Source organism: Lepisosteus oculatus, chromosome 18 (assembly GCF_040954835.1).
Source record: "Lepisosteus oculatus isolate fLepOcu1 chromosome 18, fLepOcu1.hap2, whole genome shotgun sequence".
NCBI lineage: Eukaryota > Metazoa > Chordata > Actinopteri > Semionotiformes > Lepisosteidae > Lepisosteus > Lepisosteus oculatus.
The window spans coordinates 15,272,784-15,292,143 of NC_090713.1; the positions used below are offsets into that span (position 1 = coordinate 15,272,784).

The 19,360-nt window shown below is 40.1% G+C and overlaps 1 long non-coding RNA gene across 1 annotated transcript; it reads right to left on the minus strand.

Annotated features, from left to right (window-relative positions):
- Window positions 1-12,153: 12,153 nt before the first annotated feature.
- Window positions 12,154-12,844, minus strand: LOC138223933 (uncharacterized). The gene is made up of 2 exons (XR_011182352.1): window positions 12,691-12,844; window positions 12,154-12,455 (listed from the first exon to the last, which is right to left on the minus strand). It is a non-coding gene; the product is annotated as an uncharacterized lncRNA (long non-coding RNA).
- Window positions 12,845-19,360: the final 6,516 nt, after the last annotated feature.

Consider the following 19,360-nt stretch of genomic DNA (forward strand, 5'->3'; position numbering starts at 1 on the left):
AACTTAACAATATGAATACTGAAGATTAATGGTGTATCTTACTCTAACCCTTGCTAATCATTGACTTTTAACTTCATGTACTGTAAGGGGTATACAGTATGATCACCAGCTATAATTCCAATGCATGCATATTTTGGACGAGTTGATCAGTATCATAGCATAGTCCTTTACATTAAAGAGATCATAGTAATGACTATGCAGTGAGTGTAAAGCCATGGATTCAGCAATTATTCATGATTATCATTGAAAAGTATTAGTGTGAATACATTCTGTTCACCCTGGGCCTTTGGTGTCATTTTATTCTCAAAGTCCTTCTTATTGATCCTCTTGTGTATGTTTGTAACCAGCACTGGGGAAGTTAGACAACAGTTGTTAAAAACAATTAATTAGTGAATGAATTAAATTAATTACATTATATTAAATGAAAGGTGAGATTCACTTTACAAAACATCTTTTTGTTTCTGGGTTCATTCTATCCCACAGTCTGCACCCCAAGAAACCCTCAGAGATGATTCAGGTCAGGTACATGGGAATAAGCATTGAATATCTGTGTATTGAAAAGACAGAATAAAATCAGAATAAAATTTGAAAAAAAGTAAATTTTTGAAAATCTAAATTTTAAAAAATAAAGTTGCTTCATGAAACTCTGAAAAGTAAATAGGGAGCAGGAACTTGTTTGTCACATCGATTTATCAGTACAGCTCTTTTCCCGAGACAAGAAAGAAGAAAGTGAAGCTCCACTGGAACCCAGAGGTGAAGATTTGAAAATTGGGGAGGGGGGTTTAGGGAAAAATCAAAGCATGGTTTGAAACAGGGATGACCAACATCCACCCCGAACACAAGCTCCATGGCTTGGTAACCCAGACATTTAAGTTTCAAGGAGACTTTTTGCGGAGCAGCAGCAGCAAAGAGAGGACATTAGTTAGCCAATATGATAAAAATGACTTCTTTTTTGTTTTTTGTTTAGCACATTTGAACATTTTCAAAAACTGTCCAATCCCTAGTTTGTCAGGCATTTTTTTTCGCCGTGGGAGTGCTCCCACTTGTGCTGGTTTTAGTACCTGCTGCCAGGATATTACCCCAGCGCTTTGTCATTAAAATTGGGTTTCCAATAATGTGGAAGTGAACTCTTGTTTTCATGTCTACTATAACAGACATACTGTAATCTCCCTTGCTTTTAACCAAGCATATCATAATTTCTAAGAATGAAAATGATTTAAACTATGTGACACTATCATTCAACGAGAGCACAAAATATCACAAGGATCCTGCAGAGTGCAACAAAGACAGCAAAAAAAAGCCTATGCAATTGATTTGATTGACAGTTATTTATCAGTCAGCGCATTGATATTCCTTTATCACACAGTAAAATGTCAAAATTCCTTCCAGGGTGTGCGTATATCAGAGAATATAACACAGCTTCAAAAGTGTGTCAGCCAATTAGATTTCAGGACCGGAACTATCTTTCTTATAATTAGAATTAAGGTGCAATTAAAGATTTCTAATAATCTTTGTGTACCTTGACCATATAACCTGGTGCCTGCCTGTGTAAATACTCTACATAGGAATGCAGCTAAAAAGCTTGTTTTCCTTATGATCTCAGCCTAAGAATGACCTGGTGGTTTTCACATGTGGGAAAGTAAGAGAGATGACTTTGTCTTCTGGATAACGATCCTTCCTACAACAGAGGCGATCTAAACTCCCATGATGGATGTCCACTGCTAGTGCCTGGATGTCTAGTTGAGAGCCATAGGTACATCTGGATCTGATCTTTAAAGTCACAGGGCACGTTCAATCACCCAAAGGAAGATCCACCGATGAGTGACCTTTAAGGTGGGCCCTAGTGGTATACCTGATGGCATCTCAGACAATCACCAACTTCTGATGCGATACTACAAAACTGTAACTCAAGTCATTTTCCATTGGTTAACTCACTGACTCAATCTCTTCATCTAAACTGGCAAACTGAATTTTCAACCATGGGACTGCAAGCAGTCCGAGTCAGGACTTAAACTTTTCTCAGAGAAGCCAGGCTGAGAGAGTGTGTCAGTAAAGTGCAGAATTCCAAGATATTCTTCCTGAAACAGAAGAAATATTCTGTTTGTAAACCCAACGCTATCTTCGACGATCAACAAAATCAGACAGCTAGACTCTTTGTCGACATCCAGAATATCCAAGCACACACTGAATAAAAACTATAACACGGAATGACCTAAGTTCCTCTGTTGCCTACCTTGCAGATATCTAGAGAGAAAACTGTGCACAAACTGCTTTAAAAGACCAAAGTAAAATATCATTATTCACATCATAATTCTCAAGAGGTGTGCTATTATTCCAAACACACATTTGATGTTTAGTTCATGATAGTTAATGCATATTCACTTGTGTCTGAGAATATGAATATGATTTAGTTTTACGAGACTGATACAACCTACGAGCTAGACTGTAAAACATTATCATCTCTGCATATTTTATCTCTGAAATTATTAACTCTTTTCTTTGTAATCCCCTTGTAATCAGTCATTCATATCACAGCAGATCATTTCTCAGATGTATTTTGTTACGCTTGTTTGTTATGCACGTATTGATAATACTGTATTAATAAACTGTATGTTGTTTATTCGGAATTCCTGCATGAGACTGTAAATTATGATGTTTGATTGGTTTCTAAAAGTCGTCAAATTGTCACGGGAGCTGGTCCTGACTCCCAGGTAGTGCGTACTTTAGACAATATGCAGACGCTATAATCCGGAAGTGACTGGAATAAGACCTCAAGGGAAACACAGCAAGAGCAGGACGGGATGGCAGACGGGGGGGCGTGACGGCTGTGATCTGATGACAAGTCCTAAGGCAGTCCAAAGGGGAAATCGGGTCACAGTCCAGGGTCCAGGAGCTGGGAGATCCAATCCGAGACAGACAAGATTAAAACCGGAATGGGATCTGGAACAGGAATAGTGACAGGGATTCAGGAGGATAAAAACAGTAATGAGGCCAGGTGCTCCGAGCCCTGGACTCAGCAGGTCAGGATGCCTGATGAAGCCTATGCCGTTGGGTCCCTCCATGATCCGCTGGTATGCGGGCTTCTGGGCGTACGTATTCCAATGCAGAGCGTGGAATAGTGGGAGTGCCAGGCTTTAAATAATAACAAGGAAAACATGGACAGCTGCACATAATGAACTAAAATAGGAAAGGGTCGGAGCGCCCTTTAGAGGAGGGATGACGATCGTGACACAAATCCTCTTGCAATTTGCTGTTACAATTTCTAATTGTAACAGCAAATGAAAACCCCCATCTCCACCAGTGTGTATCCCACCATGTGCCCGGTGCTTTGCAGGATAAGCTCTGGGCCACAGAAGCCCTAAATTGGACAAGCAATTATTGAAAGAGTTGTGATATGATGTGAAAAAGGTACAACGAAGGCCTGTTTACTTCTATTCTTTAACCTGTCACAATATATTGGTTTGGTTATTATCAGTTTTTACTTCAGCATGAGAAAAATATTTTATTTCCCTTCATCTTTTCCTCAGCACAGACATATCTGTGTGATCCTACAATTTAAATCTAAATGAATATTATAATATTTTAATTTCCAAGTTGTTGAGAACAGCTCTACTTGCCACCATTTCAGACTACTTCTAAACAAAAAGCTGAGCTCCTCCATGGGCTATGTCCTGTGTCTGTAACGAACAGTTCTTTCCGGACCCTATGCGTACGACACAATCCGACGGAGTGGGGAAACACTGGGAAACGTCATGCAGGAATACGGGGCTGAAGACAGGGGGTCGTGTCCAAGTTGCGCTGGTGCACGGGGGAGGTGTGGCCGAGGCGAACAATCCCAAAGAGTAATCCTTAGAGTATCCAAAAACACACGAGAAAGTCCAAAACCAGAAGATCCATTAGAAGAAGGAATTAAAAACCATGAAGGCCGGGTCGGAACCGGCGGACGGGGAACAGGAACGGGAACAGGAACAGAGATTAAAACCTTAACGGGACCAGGCGCTTCCAGGTCCCGGACTCGCACGATATGGAAATCAGATGCAGAGCCCGGATGAGCGTCAGCGCCTGGCTCTTAAGGTGGGCTGGTTATAGGGAGCAGGTGCATAGAATAAAGGCTTAAGTGAAAGGGCTGGAGAACCCTTAAGGAGGGGGAACTATAATCGTGACAGTGTCATTACTTTCAGCCTCAGCTTCAGGTCGCAGCTGACCTGCTGAGGGAGTTATTTCTATGTGTGTAACACTGGAGGGAGAGACAGCTATTATTGAGCTCATGGTAACTCTGACAGTAACAATCTGTTGCATCTTCAGCCTGTACTCTTGTGATGGTCAGAGTGAAGTCAGTCCCAGATCCACTAACCCTGAAATGCTCTGGGAATCAGGACTGACAGGTAGTTGCTCCATAGATCAGGAGTTTAGGAGCTTCTTCAGCTTTCTGTCGATACCAGGCTAGTCTGTGCTTGGAGTCATAAATTTACACTGCTGTTCACCGGATTACGAAATAAAAAAAATCAAACAGCATATGGTAAAATATTTGGAACAATTCATTAAACACTTATTTACATAATTTAAACTTTCAGTGTTTTTTATTGTTTTACACTTAATAATTAATTATTAGCACTTTAACTATATTGATTTCAGCACAAATGCTTCATTTGTGAACTGAGATAGATGAGTCAAACATCCTCTTATAGTTTGTAACATGTTTTTATGTTCTTCTGACTGTATCTAGAAGGAGCTGTTGTTATTTAACACTATACAGGCACTTACAGTAGCTAGTTATCTAGTTACCTGCATTTACATACTAGGAGACACAGTAGTGATACCTTCTGGTGCAGTTTTAGAGTCATTGGCAGGAGCTAAGACTTCTCTGTCTCTGTCTGCAAGTCATGTAATTGAAAGACACTGCTGACTGCTAGTTTACTTTTAGATTATGTTTGTTTCTGTTTGCATACAGTAATCTTGCTGTATCTGAACACAAAGAGACAAGACTGTCAATTCCATGAGGAGTATAGTCTTTGGTCTCTTCTGCCCAAAGTGAAAAAAGACCCTATGCGTAGTGGCGGAACAGGGTTTAGCCCGGGTTCAGCTGTCCAGGAAATGCTATATAGAAACCTATGCCCTCAGGCCACGGACATGGAGCGACCTGGTGCTAGGCGAGTCTCAAGAAATTCTAAACCTCAATGCTATGTGAGGAGGAAAGTGTGACCCAGAAATATATAGCCCCAGACAAAGACACAGCGGATGGACAAGCAAAGTACAGGGAACTAGGGACAGGACAGAGTAGGAGCGCCCTCCAGATGTAGAGGACATGACAATATCAGGACACAATGTTGTGTTGCAGATTTCCCTAGGGGGATTGGAGCTGCCTGACAAGTCCACCTCCATTTTCATTAATATTTAATTTATATGGCTCTTCTCTTGACACTCAAAGAGCTTTACAGGGAATGGGGACTCCCCTCCACCGCCACCAAAGTGTAGCCTCACCTGGATGATGCAACAGCAGCCAAAGTGTCCCAGGAGGAGGCCATGATGAGTAGAGGACATGGGAAATTTAGGTAGGATGCCAGGGGTAACACCCCTACTCTTTTCAATAAACACGCTGAGATTTTTAATGACCATAGAGAGTCAGCACCTTGTTAAGGTCTCATCCGAAGAACGGCTCCTTTGTACAGTATATGTTGACTGTCACTATACTGGGGCATTAGGACCCACACAGACCACAGAGTTAGCTCCCCCTACTGGTCCAATTTTCACCTTTCCAGCAGTAACCTTCTTCTCTTCCAGGAGTTACAGGGTGATATAGCTGATATACTGTATCTCAGACTGTGTCTAAGTGTACATAATGTAAACCCAGAGAGCAGTGTGTGCCTAAATGTTTCTGATGTAAACCCAGAGATCAGTATTTGTATGATCTTAGAGCTTAGAGTTGACAATGCTAATGGTGGTGCCCACTACGTTCAAAACTGGCCAATTAACTTCAATAGCTAGTTAACTATAGTATAAGTGGAACGATGGTTTGTGACATAGAGTCCCTAGTTGGCAATAGGAAACTGTGGAGAGACTGTAGATATAGGACTAAACCACTTGGGGTCGCAAGTGAAGGGTTGACAGGGGTGGATGAGGTTCTCAGCTGAGTGTGGTCAGCAGAGTAAGGCTGATGAATCTCTAAAGAGGTCTGAGGCACAGCCCTTTATAAACATGCTCTTTTCACGACAATGATAGACAGAGTCAGTCTGGACATGAGTATTTTTGACAGCTTCTGTGTTGAAAGCACTAAAAATCAATTATGCAATCTCACGTTTTAGAGAATTCAGCCCTTAGCCAGCCAAGGGAAGACAGATCGAACCTCTGTCTGAGTCATAAACTGTGCAGCCCTAATTAAACAAAAAGCCTGTATTTACTGTAAGTGTTTAGCTTAAGTAAAATGTGATTTTAAGTAATAGCTGTTTATTAATATTCCAATAGCTGTAGAATATGAAATACAAACTGTGTATTTGCAAACTTCAGTCTCTGTTAAACATGGTATCACCTCCACCAGTAATGTGTCTAAACACACAGAGCCAAGTGCTGATTTAACCAAACTCTCAACACCCCAATCCATTCATGCTATGCTGAATGGAAAAAGGTCTCAGCTGATTGTGTCTCATTCTCGTTTCCTTATAGAGCTGCTCTCTGTCTAGTCCTGCGGTTCTGGGAGTGTTCATGCTAAACTGTTAATCTTTTTCTGTCACAACAAACACCACCAAGCCTGTGTTTCCAGCACTGACTGGCTACAAGTGCTGCTAAAGCCAGGAAGACAATTTGCATAGAAAAGACACTTTGCATTGGCAGTACATGCTCTGGGAGTGTTTATAGCCCTGTGAGTTTAACACTTCAAGACTGAGAGCTGCCCTTCAGGGAAACACAACCCACAGCAACAATGACCTTCATCACTATTTTCATCTGGACACTCCTAGTCTCTGCTCGAGGTAGGAATGGGTCTGAAATATTTGATGAACGTAGTTTACAACTATAGGTAAAAATGAAATGTTTTGTATAAAACAGGAAATCAATTAAATTTTTAATGATATTTTAATGATATTTACTACTTTCTCATTTGCAGAATCCAGAGGACAGGTAACTGTGACTCAGACTCCAGCAATGAAATCTGTTCTCCCTGGACAGACAGTCACTGTGAACTGTAAGACCAGTGCAGCACTATACAATAACAGATTCCTAGCCTGGTACCAAAAGAAAGTTGGAGAAACTAATAAATTCCTGATTTATGCAGCAACTATGTCAGACTGGGATCCCAGAGCGTTTCAGTGGCAGAGGATCTGGGACTGACTTCACTCTGACCATCACAGGAGTCCAGGCTGTTATTAATACTATAGTAATATCTTCGGTAAAGGCTTTTATGCATAAAATATTTCTGCATCATTAAAATATTTATGATAAAGGTAGGTTGTGCACTTTTGTCCAACTGAGCAATCGTACTTTCATAAAATATACCAACTTCTTAATGACTGATGATTAACATGCTGTAATACACAGTTTAAATTTAAAAGCTTAAATGCTGTACATGAGAGGTTAAGCTGTATTGGCTCCACCTGGCGGTTTTACAAGGTGATTCCGGATACTTTCCGGCATGACGTTAAATGATGCGATACACCGGGTGATACCGCGTTTTGATGCGACACGCCACCGAGGTATACCACGAAATACCCCACCCGTTTTGAATGGCTGCATCTGTATATTCTCATGTACGGTTAGAATGTGTTCATTGTCTTCCAATGAAAGACAAGTTCCTTTTCGCCGAAGTCGGGAGACATTAGAAGCTTGCCACACCCGGACTGTTAAACCAACGCATTAGCACGGTAAAGCTATCCCATTGAGGAGCCGGGCAATAATTGTTGCGTTCCTTGATTTTCTGATCTGCAAGGCCATTTGGCTGCAGCGAATGTTAATTCTGTCTGGCATTGCCAGATTGTGAAAAAATAAAAGTATTTAAATCAAGATATGGGTATACAGGTACAGACTTCAAGCTGCACCACTGAATCGCTTTGGTAAGGAGACGGACTGTGGCCAAATCATGAAGACTCTCTCACACCAAATAATGAAGATGAAAAGAAACGGGAAGTCAACACGAGACATTGTACAGTATTTGCGTTAGTCTGACATCGATAAGAAGAGTGCGCAGAAGGCTTGGATGGAGATACAAAAAAAACAACACATGCCCCATTATAAGGGTAAAAAACAAAGAGGAAAGACTCAAACAAGTGCTCCAATGGATTGAACAGGGGGAGACATTTCATGATGTACTTTTCACCGATGAAACAACAGTTGCTCTGGAACAGTTTTCAACAATGTCATTTTGTAAAAAGGGGAGAGATGTGGATTGTTGACCGGGGCGGGAGACATTCGGGAATGTGAGTCTGATAAAGAAGGAATAAAAGCATTTTATTAAAAATGCATTTGCGTTTGTCTGGGTGCTGACAAAGTAAAAAACAATTACTTTTTGACAATGAAAAACTGTGTGTGTCTCTGTCTCTCTCGTGTTTCGAAATCCTGTGGCTTTTGAAATTTACTGGGGGTGGACCACATCGGTAAATTTCGATGGGTCCAGAGGCAAAAGTGCCATGCTTTGCAATCTCCGAGAAACCATTAGTAGCATGGTGAATCGGAGAATCTCAGCACTTACTTTGTGCGACTGGAAAAAAATTTGTGATCGAATCAACGAAATACTTCGAAGAAGGAGGCGCTCTTTTCCCCTAGTCTAACAGTATGTCCAGAAACAAAACATTCCTGTTAAACAAGAGGAATGTAAAAAACAAAATGGTACAAAAGTAAAAAAAACAATTTCTTTATGACAGTGAAAACCGGTGTGTGTGTGTCTCTCTCTCTCTGCTGGCGCATGGGTGTGGTGGGGTGCTGTGCCAGCCGTACAAAAAATTAAAGTGTCCCTTTCCATTCAATGGGTGTCTGAGTCGCTGTGTTCCAATGTCATCGAGCTAAAGCCAACACAAAGCAAGAACTGATCAATGCGATTTACAAATTCTGGGAGAAATAACTGACCGAACAAAATTGCAACCATTTTATTAACAGGCTGTTTCGTGTTCTTCCTAGGATTGTTGAGTGGGGCGGGGCGGGGCGGGGGGGGACATTCGGGAATGTGAGTCTGATTAAGAATGAATAAAGCATTTTATTTAAAACGCGTTTGCGTTTGTCTGGGTGCTGACAAATTAAAAAACAATTACTTTTTGACAATGAAAAGCTGTGTCTCTCTCTCTCCGCTGGCATTTGTAATTTAATTAATTAATTGCTTACACTAATATAGCACTTTATCTGGACACTCCACTCAAAGCGTAATCATTTTTATTTTTAAATACATTTTAGCAAAGTCATGTACCATAAAAGTATGGTAATTAATACTTTCGCTGGAGTTTAAATAAAGTCGATGTTTTCTCTTTTTGGCTAGACTTTACTATCTAGCCATGAGATAAACAATAGTTTGTCATTAAACAACTTTATGTTTATTAATCTTCCTTGTTATGCACAGTGAGAATGATAATGTAATGAGAATTAATTTAATCACAGAGTGCTCATAAATTGTGCTAGGAAGAAAACAGATAGGTGTTCTGAAAGGTCACATATAAACAGGTTTTCAATGGAAAGAATGATAGTGTAACGATGACGGACACAAAAACTCAGACTTGCGGAGTTAAAACCTGCCTTTCTTTTCTTCTGTGTCACCCACCGCCTGCCTGCCGGCTGTCCCGCGCCCCACCCAGAGAGATCTTTTTGATTAAATTAATTCCCATTACATTACCATTCCCACTGTGCATAACAAGGAAGATTAATAAACAGAAGGTTGTTTAATGACAATCTATTGTATATCTCATGGCAATAAAGTCAAGTCTACCCTAAAAAAAGTCAAGTCTAAGTGTCACATGCTACTATTTGTGCATGAACATAGTCATACTGTTACATATTTCTTTAGATATGTGATTGCATGTTTTTTTTAAATCCCTGGCGGGACCGGGCATCCATAAGAATCAAGTTAAAGGTTTCATTGCGCTTTGACAGAAACCAAAGAGAAAAGAGAACAACTTTTTGTTTAAGAGAAGAGACACAGGATGGGCTGGATTTGAACACACAATTTCTGGTTTACAAGGCAGGAACATAGACCACAGTACCACCAGCAAAGGTCACATGAGAAGCAGTGAAACAGCACTACACATACAGAATCAACAGACGTTGTACAGCATGTACTACTGCGTTGCAGTATATGAATATAATTATATCGTTATTAATTTCTTTAGATACGCGATTCCATATTATATTAGCAGAAAAGCTTAGAACTACCACTTTTTATACCTGCTATTTCACATGTTAGTTAAAGACTTCGATGCTTAAAATGTTTAGGGAGAAATGGAATACTGGTGTGTATTTTTTCTTTAAAGTACCGATTCCTGGAATCTGAGTGGCTGACACCCTTCTGAAGTGGTACCATAATCTCTGGTATACGGAAAAGAAAGCGTAGATAAAAAAGCTTGGATTCTCATGTATCTTATACAAGTATCTTTTAATACAGTCTTTGCTGTGCTCTTGAGGATCCTTGTGATATTTTGCGCTCTGGTTGAATGATGCGTTGCAGTTTAAATAATTTTCGTTGTTAGACATTATGAAACGTTCTGTTAAAAGCAAGGGAGTTTTTATTATTGTTATTGTTGTTATCAAAAATGACTTAGAATCGATCATGTTGTGATATTTTGAAATAAAAAAGTCAATTGATTGTCCATAATATTGCTATTCTATCTTTTCGAAGAAATGTTTGTTAAAAGAGAAGTCCAGCACCAGCTGGATTTGAACACACAACCCAACAGTTAGTAGGCAGGCATGTAGACCAGTAGACTACAAGGGAAGTCACATGAAAAGAGAAGCGAAACAGCCCTACACAGCCCTGTCGCAGTACACTAATCATATCGTTATTAAATTCTTTAGATATGCGATTCCATATTATATTCCCTTTTAATCAAATTCTAAAAGTATGCTTGTTGAATCCGGTATCTCTTTAGTTAAAGACTTCGATGCTTAAAATGTTTAGGGAGAAATGAAATACTGGTGTGTAGTTTTTCTTTAAAGTACCAAGACCAGCCATATACTGTATATTTATGTTCCAAAATTAATATCGTTTATGGCCTTCACACACGTTACAGTATGCTCCTATTCTTTTTATGCTCAGCTACTAAGATTTCCCTTCAGTGGTTAAATTCAATATCTACAACGGGCACAGTAAAGACGTTTACTGTAAGTCTTTCTACGACAGACCAACTGTCGGTCAACCAATCACGTACAGCGGTACCCCGCGTCATCTTGCATCATGATGCGCGACGCCGTAGCCAATTACCTCAGGTACGTGTCTGTACCGCGCACTTTGAATGGCTGCATCTGTAATGAAGTCTGAAACAGAATATGAGAAAAGGAGATTATTAATATTACAGAATTACTCTAGGCTGATGGCAATATCACTGTCATAACACTTCTCCTGTCATTTTGACTCTCTACTTTGACTCTCTACTTTGGATGAGTCGTTGCTGCGCTCTTGGGGTAATTTTGGTCAACTGGCCCCTCCTGGGATGGTTCACCACTGTTCCATGTTTTCGCCATTTGTGGATAATGGCTCTCACTGTGGTTCGCTGGAGTCCCAAAGCTTTAGAAATGGCTTTATAACCTTTTCCAAACTGATAAATCTCAATTACTCTGTTTCTCATTTGTTCCCATAATTTCTTTGGATCGCAGTATGATGTCTAGCTTTTGAGGATCTTTTGGCCTACTTCACTTTGTCAGGCAGGTCCTATTTAAGTGATTTCTTGATTGAGAACAGGTGTGGCAGTAATCAGGCCTGGGTGTAGCTAGAGAAATTGAACTCAGCTATCCAAAGATGTGATAAACCACAGTTGATTTATGTTTTAACAGGGGGAGCAATCACTTTTTCACACAGGGCCATGTGGGTTTGGATTTTTTTTCCCTTAATAATAAAAACCTTCATTTAAAAACTGCATTTTGTGTTTCCTTGTGTTATCTTTGTCTAAAACTTCAATTTGTTTGACGATCTGAAACATTTCAGTGTGACAAACATGAAAAAAAAAAATAAATCAGGAAGGGGTCAAACACTTTTTCACACCACTGTATATACAGTATATATTTTATTGAAGTTCAGTTTGTTTGTGTGCCTCTTCAGCCTGGACTCCTGTGATGGTCACTGCCACTGCCACTGAAATGCTCTGGGATCCCAGTCCGACGGGTAGTTGCAAGATAGATCAGGAGTTTAGGAGCTTTTCCAGCTTTCTGTTGGTACCAGCTGAGGCGATCATTATTGTACACTGCAGGACTGGTCTTAAAGCTAACAGTGACTGTCTGTCCTGGAGCAGTCAATATTGTAGGAGCGTGGGTCACAAAAATCTGTCCACTAGATTCTGAAAATGAAGAAAACATTGCAAAAAGTGGGAAAGTATTGAAAATACCAATTTATTCTGTAAATCAGTAATACATTATATGATAGACATACAGTATGAAAACAGAATAAATTAATAAGATATTTATTATGATGCTTTAATATTTTTTATTTTTAAATTAACATAAATCTTGATTTCTTCTTCACATAATACAAAAATGTTTTAAATTCTATAAAATATCCAAACCCATTCCTACCCTGATCAGTGATGAGGAGTGTCCAGATAAATATGATGAAGAAAGTCATTGTTCCTGTGGGTTCTGTTACCATGAAGCGCAGCTCTCAGTCTGGAAGTGTTAAACTCACAAGGCTATAAACACTCCCAGAAGTGTCTTCTATGCAAATTATCTTTCTGGGTTAGGCTGCACTAGTAGCCAGTCAGTGCTAGAAAAACAGGCTTGGTGCTGCGTGATGTGACAGAGCAAGATGAGCAGTTTAACATTAACACTCCCAGGACAGCAGGACTAGACAGAAAGCAGCTTTATAAGGAGCAGAGGATTATACACAATCAGCTGAGTCCAACTTGAATGGAGTGGAGTGTGGAGAGTCTGGTTAAAGCAGTACTTGGTTTTGTGTGTTCAGGTACAGCAGGATCAATAGTTGAACTAAAAACGTATTTTACAGAGACTGAAGCATGCAAATGCACATATTAAAAACAGTCATGCAACCCACATTTTATATAAGTTTACACTGTCACAAATCCACTTATCAGCTATGTCCGCATTTCACCCAACATAGCTGGAATGGGGTGGAGTGCAGAAAATCTGGTTAAAACTGCACTTGGCTCTGTTTGTTCAGATGCAGCACAATTACTAACTGCACTGACTTAAACACTCTTAATACTTTTGGGGCAATACAAGAGAGGCAAAATGTTCAGTTCAGATCTGACAAAATACCTTGTTATATGTTTGTGGTCCCATGGGACATTCCTCACAGTGTTGAAGGAAAGACATGTTTTATCTATGGGGCTGGAGAGACACTGAAAACTTATTTTAATGTTCATGGGGAGTGTGCTCTCTCTTTGCATGACAGTCTTCTGTTCTTCTATATAACCGACAGTTGAAGGGGTCAGTCCTCTTTCTCAATTGTGTCTGTATTAAAACCTCAAACATTCAGACCCTCAGGTCTAAAGTTTCCAACTCCCTCCCTCTCCTCTTTCTATTCTCTCTTTATTTTTGTATCCAGGTTCCCAACTGGGGGGTAAGTGAAGCTCACTTCTCCAACATCAGGATTCAGGGCCAACATGAACAGTTTAGCATGAACACTCCCAGGACAGCAGGACTAGACAGAGAGCAGCTTTATAAGGAGCAGAGGATGAGATACAATCGGCCGAGCCCTTACTCCACTCAACACAGGTGGAATGGAGTAGAGAGTGGAGAGACTGGTTGAAACTGCCTTGCTAAGATATAGCAGGATTATTAATACCCAGTGAGTTTTAAAGGTTAAACGCACTACAGGAATTAAAACAAAAATTGAACCCAACTTTTTATTGAAGTAATTTTTTTATAGCAGAGGTTGAAATGTAGAAATGCACAGTTACAATGTGTTATGCGCCCTGATAAACCATCATATATTTAAGAATGATGTGTGTAATTATATTAATTCATTTTGGCATCTTTTACTAAAATATGTTCTCTAGATCTTCTATACCTGGAATACCTGGAGTAGTGGTAGCAGTAGTTAGAACTCTTCTTAATCCTCATCTTCAGTCAATGTTACAGCTCTGCTTAGTGTGGGATTATAGGCACTGTAGCACTGGTGCTATGTATTTACTTGTACAAGCAGGCGCTGGAAGTGTTCCTCATACTGTGATAATTGAATAAACTTAACAATATGAATACTGAAGATTAATGGTGTATCTTACTCTAACCCTTGCTAATCATTGACTTTTAACTTCATGTACTGTAAGGGGTATACAGTATGATCACCAGCTATAATTCCAATGCATGCATATTTTGGACGAGTTGATCAGTATCATAGCATAGTCCTTTACATTAAAGAGATCATAGTAATGACTATGCAGTGGGTGTAAAGCCATGGATTCAGCAATTATTCATGATTATCATTGAAAAGTATTAGTGTGAATACATTCTGTTCACCCTGGGCCTTTGGTGTCATTTTATTCTCAAAGTCCTTCTTATTGATCCTCTTGTGTATGTTTGTAACCAGCACTGGGGAAGTTAGACAACAGTTGTTAAAAACAATTAATTAGTGAATGAATTAAATTAATTACATTATATTAAATGAAAGGTGAGATTCACTTTACAAAACATCTTTTTGTTTCTGGGTTCATTCTATCCCACAGTCTGCACCCCAAGAAACCCTCAGAGATGATTCAGGTCAGGTACATGGGAATAAGCATTGAATATCTGTGTATTGAAAAGACAGAATAAAATCAGAATAAAATTTGAAAAAAAGTAAATTTTTGAAAATCTAAATTTTAAAAAATAAAGTTGCTTCATGAAACTCTGAAAAGTAAATAGGGAGCAGGAACTTGTTTGTCACATCGATTTATCAGCACAGCTCTTTTCCCGAGACAAGAAAGAAGAAAGTGAAGCTCCACTGGAACCCAGAGGTGAAGATTTGAAAATTGGGGAGGGGGGTTTAGGGAAAAATCAAAGCATGGTTTGAAACAGGGATGACCAACATCCACCCCGAACACAAGCTCCATGGCTTGGTAACCCAGACATTTAAGTTTCAAGGAGACTTTTTGCGGAGCAGCAGCAGCAAAGAGAGGACATTAGTTAGCCAATATGATAAAAATGACTTCTTTTTTGTTTTTTGTTTAGCACATTTGAACATTTTCAAAAACTGTCCAATCCCTAGTTTGTCAGGCATTTTTTTTCGCCGTGGGAGTGCTCCCACTTGTGCTGGTTTTAGTGCCTGCTGCCAGGATATTACCCCAGCGCTTTGTCATTAAAATTGGGTTTCCAATAATGTGGAAGTGAACTCTTGTTTTCATGTCTACTATAACAGACATACTGTAATCTCCCTTGCTTTTAACCAAGCATATCATAATTTCTAAGAATGAAAATGATTTAAACTATGTGACACTATCATTCAACGAGAGCACAAAATATCACAAGGATCCTGCAGAGTGCAACAAAGACAGCAAAAAAAAGCCTATGCAATTGATTTGATTGACAGTTATTTATCAGTCAGCGCATTGATATTCCTTTATCACACAGTAAAATGTCAAAATTCCTTCCAGGGTGTGCGTATATCAGAGAATATAACACAGCTTCAAAAGTGTGTCAGCCAATTAGATTTCAGGACCGGAACTATCTTTCTTATAATTAGAATTAAGGTGCAATTAAAGATTTCTAATAATCTTTGTGTACCTTGACCATATAACCTGGTGCCTGCCTGTGTAAATACTCTACATAGGAATGCAGCTAAAAAGCTTGTTATCCTTATGATCTCAGCCTAAGAATGACCTGGTGGTTTTCACATGTGGGAAAGTAAGAGAGATGACTTTGTCTTCTGGATAACGATCCTTCCTACAACAGAGGCGATCTAAACTCCCATGATGGATGTCCACTGCTAGTGCCTGGATGTCTAGTTGAGAGCCATAGGTACATCTGGATCTGATCTTTAAAGTCACAGGGCACGTTCAATCACCCAAAGGAAGATCCACCGATGAGTGACCTTTAAGGTGGGCCCTAGTGGTATACCTGATGGCATCTCAGACAATCACCAACTTCTGATGCGATACTACAAAACTGTAACTCAAGTCATTTTCCATTGGTTAACTCACTGACTCAATCTCTTCATCTAAACTGGCAAACTGAATTTTCAACCATGGGACTGCAAGCAGTCCGAGTCAGGACTTAAACTTTTCTCAGAGAAGCCAGGCTGAGAGAGTGTGTCAGTAAAGTGCAGAATTCCAAGATATTCTTCCTGAAACAGAAGAAATATTCTGTTTGTAAACCCAACGCTATCTTCGACGATCAACAAAATCAGACAGCTAGACTCTTTGTCGACATCCAGAATATCCAAGCACACACTGAATAAAAACTATAACACGGAATGACCTAAGTTCCTCTGTTGCCTACCTTGCAGATATCTAGAGAGAAAACTGTGCACAAACTGCTTTAAAAGACCAAAGTAAAATATCATTATTCACATCATAATTCTCAAGAGGTGTGCTATTATTCCAAACACACATTTGATGTTTAGTTCATGATAGTTAATGCATATTCACTTGTGTCTGAGAATATGAATATGATTTAGTTTTACGAGACTGATACAACCTACGAGCTAGACTGTAAAACATTATCATCTCTGCATATTTTAACTCTGAAATTATTAACTCTTTTCTTTGTAATCCCCTTGTAATCAGTCATTCATATCACAGCAGATCATTTCTCAGATGTATTTTGTTACGCTTGTTTGTTATGCACGTATTGATAATACTGTATTAATAAACTGTATGTTGTTTATTCGGAATTCCTGCATGAGACTGTAAATTATGATGTTTGATTGGTTTCTAAAAGTCGTCAAATTGTCACGGGAGCTGGTCCTGACTCCCAGGTAGTGCGTACTTTAGACCCTATGCAGACGCTATAATCCGGAAGTGACTGGAATAAGACCTCAAGGGAAACACAGCAAGAGCAGGACGGGATGGCAGACGGGGGGGCGTGACGGCTGTGATCTGATGACAAGTCCTAAGGCAGTCCAAAGGGGAAATCGGGTCACAGTCCAGGGTCCAGGAGCTGGGAGATCCAATCCGAGACAGACAAGATTAAAACCGGAATGGGATCTGGAACAGGAATAGTGACAGGGATTCAGGAGGATAAAAACAGTAATGAGGCCAGGTGCTCCGAGCCCTGGACTCAGCAGGTCAGGATGCCTGATGAAGCCTATGCCGTTGGGTCCCTCCATGATCCGCTGGTATGCGGGCTTCTGGGCGTACGTATTCCAATGCAGAGCGTGGAATAGTGGGAGTGCCAGGCTTTAAATAATAACAAGGAAAACATGGACAGCTGCACATAATGAACTAAAATAGGAAAGGGTCGGAGCGCCCTTTAGAGGAGGGATGACGATCGTGACACAAATCCTCTTGCAATTTGTTGTTACAATTTCTAATTGTAACAGCAAATGAAAACCCCCTTCTCCACCAGTGTGTATCCCACCATGTGCCCGGTGCTTTGCAGGATAAGCTCTGGGCCACAGAAGCCCTAAATTGGACAAGCAATTATTGAAAGAGTTGTGATATGATGTGAAAAAGGTACAACGAAGGCCTGTTTACTTCTATTCTTTAACCTGTCACAATATATTGGTTTGGTTATTATCAGTTTTTACTTCAACATGAGAAAAATATTTTATTTCCCTTCATCTTTTCCTCAGCACAGACATATCTGTATGATCCTACAATTTAAATCTAAATGAATATTATAATATTTTAATTTCCAAGTTGTTGAGAACACCTCTACTTGCCACCATTTCAGACTACTTCTAAACAAAAAGCTGAGCTCCTCCATGGGCTATGTCCTGTGTCTGTAACGAACAGTTCTTTCCGGACCCTATGCGTACGACACAATCCGACGGAGTGGGGAAACACTGGGAAACGTCATGCAGGAATACGGGGCTGAAGACAGGGGGTCGTGTCCAAGTTGCGCTGGTGCACGGGGGAGGTGTGGCCGAGGCGAACAATCCCAAAGAGTAATCCTTAGAGTATCCAAAAACACACGAGAAAGTCCAAAACCAGAAGATCCATTAGAAGAAGGAATTAAAAACCATGAAGGCCGGGTCGGAACCGGCGGACGGGGAACAGGAACGGGAACAGGAACAGAGATTAAAACCTTAACGGGACCAGGCGCTTCCAGGTCCCGGACTCGCACGATATGGAAATCAGATGCAGAACCCGGATGAGCGTCAGCGCCTGGCTTTTAAGGTGGGCTGGGAATAGGGAGCAGGTGCATAGAATAAAGTCTTAAGTGAAAGGGCTGGAGCACCCTTAAGGAGGGGGAACTATAATCGTGACAGTGTCATTACTTTCAGCCTCAGCTTCAGGTCGCAGCTGACCTGCTGAGGGAGTTATTTCTATGTGTGTAACACTGGAGGGAGAGACAGCTATTATTGAGCTCATGGTAACTCTGACAGTAACAATCTGTTGCATCTTCAGCCTGGCATCTTCGATACCAGGCTAGTCTGTGCTTGGAGTCATAAACTTACACTGCTGTTCACCGGATTACGAAATAAAAAAATCAAACAGCATATGGTAAAATATTTGGAACAATTCATTTAACACTTATTTACATAATTTAAACTTTCAGTGTTTTTTTTGTTTTACACTTAATAATTAATTATTAGCACTTTAACTATACTGATTTCAGCACAAATGCTTCATTTGTGAACTGAGATAGATGAGTCAAACATCCTCTTATAGTTTGTAACATGTTTTTATGTTCTTCTGACTGTATCTAGAAGGAGCTGTTGTTATTTAACACTATACAGGCACTTACAGTAGCTAGTTATCTAGTTACCTGCATTTACATACTAGGAGACACAGTAGTGATACCTTCTGGTGCAGTTTTAGAGTCATTGGCAGGAGCTAAGACTTCTCTGTCTCTGTCTGCAAGTCATGTAATTGAAAGACACTGCTGACTGCTAGTTTACTTTTAGATTATGTTTGTTTCTGTTTGCATACAGTAATCTTGCTGTATCTGAACACAAAGAGACAAGACTGTCAATTCCATGAGGAGTATAGTCTTTGGTCTCTTCTGCCCAAAGTGAAAAAAGACCCTATGCGTAGTGGCGGAACAGGGTTTAGCCCGGGTTCAGCTGTCCAGGAAATGCTATATAGAAACCTATGCCCTCAGGCCACGGACATGGAGCGACCTGGTGCTAGGCGAGTCTCAAGAA